We start from the raw sequence: 4,151 nt of genomic DNA on the forward strand, positions 1-4,151 counted from the left end.
CCGCACTCCTAAAGGCATTTATTGCTACAAAGTAATGTTTTTTGGTTTGAAGAATGCGATAGCAACATACCAAAGAGCTATGCAGAATATCTTTGATAACATTCTTCATAAAAATGTTGAATTTTATGTTGATGATTTAGTAGTGAAATCAAGGAAAAAGTGTGACCACTTGCAAGACTTAAGGATGGTGTTTGATCAACTACGAAGGTATCAACTTAGAATGAATCCTTTGAAATGTGCGTTTGGAGTTACATCTGGAAAATTCTTTGTCTTTATTGTACGATATCGAGGAATCAAAATTGATCAAGCAAAAATAGATGTAATTCTAAAGATGGTCGAGCCAAGAAATATCCATGAGTTGAAGAGTCTGCAAGGGAAGCTAGCATATCTTAGGAGATTCATCTCGAATCTAGCAGGAAAGTGCCAACCATTCAGTCGTCTTATGAAAAAGGGCACTCTTTTTGAATGGGACCAAACTTGTAGTAATGCCTTTGAGAGCATCAAGTCTTACTTTACCAAACCACCAGTTTTAGCAGCGCCTGTTCCTGGAAAGCCATTGATACTTTACATATCAGCTCAACAAAGATCAGTGGGAGCACTCTTAGCCCAAGATAATGGTGAAGGGAAAGAAAATTCCCTTTACTACCTGAGTAGGATGATGACACCAAATGAGTTAAAGTACACGCCAATCAAAAAGCTATGTTTGGCCTTGGTCTTCTCAATTCAGAATATGAAACACTACTTTCAAGCTCACGTCGTCCGTCTTATTTCTAAAGCAAAACCCATCAAATTTGTGATGTAGAAACTTGTACTTAATGATCGACTAAAAAGATGGTATCTCTAGTTTCAGTAATTTGAAATTATGTATGTTCCTCAAATGGCTGTGAAAGGGCAAGCATTGACAGACTTCTTAGCAGACCACCCAATACGTGATGATTGGGAACTCACTGATGAATTACCTGATGAAGATGCAATAGTCGTTGAAGTTCAACCGCCTTGGAAGATGTATTTTGATGGGGCCTCACATCGTGAAGAAGTCGGCGCTGGAGTGATATACGTCACTTCACAAGAGGAGATCTTGCCATATTCCTTCACCTTAACACAATGTTGCTTCAATAATGTTGCAGAATATCAAGCCTTAATACTTGGGATTGAAATGACGGTTGATATGAAGCAATTGCAATTACAAGTTTTTGGAGACTCTGAATTAGTGACCAATCAATTGTTGGATAGCTATGAAGTCAAAAAGCCAGAATTGCGCCTTTATCATGACTATGCACAAAATTGATTAGATGGCTTACAGATGTAAATCTTCAACATGTTCCAAGAAAGGAGAATAAGAAAGTTGATGCCTTAGCTGCTTTGGCTTCAACATTGACTCTGCCCGACCAAGCTCAAATCACTATCTGCCAAAAATGGATAGTATTACCAGATGCGAATGAAGAAAGCAGTCTTGAACATCTTGTAGATGTTTCACAAGTTGAGATAGTTGGCTGGAGACATGTCTTGATTGATTACTTGCGCTACAATATACTTCCAGAAGATCAAAAGAGAAAGACTGAAATCCGTCGTCGTGCTTCTCGGTTTCTTTACTATAAAGATACTCTACATCGACGATCATTCGAGCGGGTTCTCTTGCGTTGTTTGGGAGAAGAAAAAGCAAATCAAGCTATGCAAGAAGCACATTCTGGAGTTTGTGGATCGCATCAATCTGGGCTAAAGTTGCATTTTCATATAAAACGAATGGGGTATTATTGGCCAACAATGGTAAAAGATTGCTTGGATTATGCTCGAAGATGTCAAGCATGCCAATTTTATGCAAACTTTATGTACCAACCTCCTGATGTATTACATCCGACTGTTGCATATTGGTCATTTGATGCTTGGAGGCTAGACGTAGTTGGACCACTGCCGAAATCTTCTGCGGCCACTTATACATTCTTGCTGCGACAGATTATTTCTGAAAATGGGCTGAGGCGGTAGCCCTTAAAAAAGTAAAGAAGAAAAATGTTGCAAACTTCATGAAGGTGAATATCATCTATCATTTTAGCATTCCTAGTTATATACTAATATATAATGGAAAGCCATTTGCCAATAAATTGATGGATAAGATTTGCGACCTTTTTGGCTTCAAACAACGTAATTCTTCAATGTATTATGCTGCTGCAAATGGTCTAGCTGAAGCATTTAACAAGACCCTGTGCAACTTTTTTAATAAGGTTGTCTCCAAATCTAAAAGAGATTGGCATGATAGAATGGAAGAAGCTCTTTGGGCATATCGGACGACTCAAGCAACTCCTCATTCTCTTGTTTTTGGAACTGAAGCAGTCCTTCCACTTGAACGACAACTACCGTCAATAAGGCTTGCCATCCAAGAGGGACTTACTGAAGAAGATAATGCTCGTCTTGAATGCTATCAAGCTCATCTTTCTCGTGCATTCAATAAAAAGGTTCGCCTAAGGTCCTTCCAAGTTTATGATCAATTTCTTGCAGTTAGAAGGCCAATTATCATATCTCATAAATTGAAAATCAAGTTCACCTCAAAATGGGATGGACCATACGTCATCCAAGAAGTCTATTCAAGCGGAACTTACAAACTTGTGGATGTAGACGACTTGCGGATTGGTCCTATCAATGGAAAATTCTTGACGAAGTTCTATCCTTGAAGTGGTGTCATACTCCTGGCACGCAAGAGTATAAACTGTGTACGAATCCCAAAAGAAAATGTCTGATAGGTTGAAAATCTCGAAAGAGGCGGCCTAGGCAAAAGTTAGGAAAAAAAATATTTTAAAAATATAAAATTAAAGCTCGCTTTCTAAACTATGTAATGACTTGATCCTCTTCACTGAGGTACGTAGGCAGCTTAGAGTATTTTTACTCTACTTTCAGTCATAAGAAGGAAAAAAAGATATAACGTAGCCATGTGAACATCATGTTGATTCTTTCAAATAAAGATTCAAGCACATATATTTTGGGTCAACTTGAACACAAATCTGTATTAAACCGTAAATCTTATGAATTTGATTTTATATAGATTTAAGATATCGAAGTTATCCTTCCAACAAAAAAAGAAGCTCATTATTCCGATACTCCTACTACGCGTACGAATTTTCTTCTATATGTGCGCAAAGCTGAAGAAATCTGAAGATTCAAGCACGCAGATTTTGACCCAACTTCGAACATAGATTTGTAATCAACCATAAATCTCACGGACATGATTTTTATACAGATTGAAGATCTCCAAGTTATCTTTCCAACAAAAAATGAAGTTCATTATTCCGATGCTCCTACTTCATGCTATGAATTTCCTTCTACATGTGCGCAAAGCTGAAAAAAATCTTCAGTTTTGTTGCAATCCTCATATGAACGCTAGCATATGTAGTCTTTTTTTAATAAAGAAAGGGGGCTCGTGGAAAAAATAATCAAAAGCTTGAATTCAAGAGGATAAAGTTCTTATTGAAATATAAGTCACTATTTTATTGCTTCGAAAATGAAAAAAAGAGAGCCCCTACACCATATTGAGTGAATCAGAAAATTCTAAGCAAATAAAAAAAATTCAACTACGGAAAAAGTTTGAAGCTTATGATTTCTTGGCGGCTTTTCTCGATCGCCTCTTCTAGCTTGGATAATCTCTCAACTTCATCGTTAGACATCACATTATTTGCCTCCACATCTGCTAGAGTTGCTTGAAGTTTCTCCATTGATCCATCTAACTTTTCATGTGCCAGCTTTGCACCATCGGGACGGCATTGCGCATCAGAGAGGGCCCTTTCATGTGATTCTTTAGTCATTTTTGATGATTTTAAAGTATCATAATCCGTGCACGACTTGAAGAAATTCTCTACATGATCCTCCAAAGAAGTGTCAAGTGTGGTTTGTCGTCTAAGTTGCAACTAAATAATAAAATACTTCATGCGTGGTTCTTCATCAAAGCCACAACTCTAAAAAAAGATGTGCGACACCACAATTGTAGAAGAAAATGTACAAAGTGTTGGTTCATCGCTAAAGTCGCAATTACAAAAAAAAAAGGCACCAAATGTGGTTCATCATCAAAGTTGAAGCTACAAAAAAAATAATATCAAGTGTGGTTCTTCGTCATAGCCGCAACTGCACAAAAAAATAAAAAATAAATATATATATATATATATATA

The sequence above is a fragment of the Solanum pennellii genome, chromosome 10 (genome assembly GCF_001406875.1).
Source record: "Solanum pennellii chromosome 10, SPENNV200".
Taxonomy (NCBI): domain Eukaryota; kingdom Viridiplantae; phylum Streptophyta; class Magnoliopsida; order Solanales; family Solanaceae; genus Solanum; species Solanum pennellii.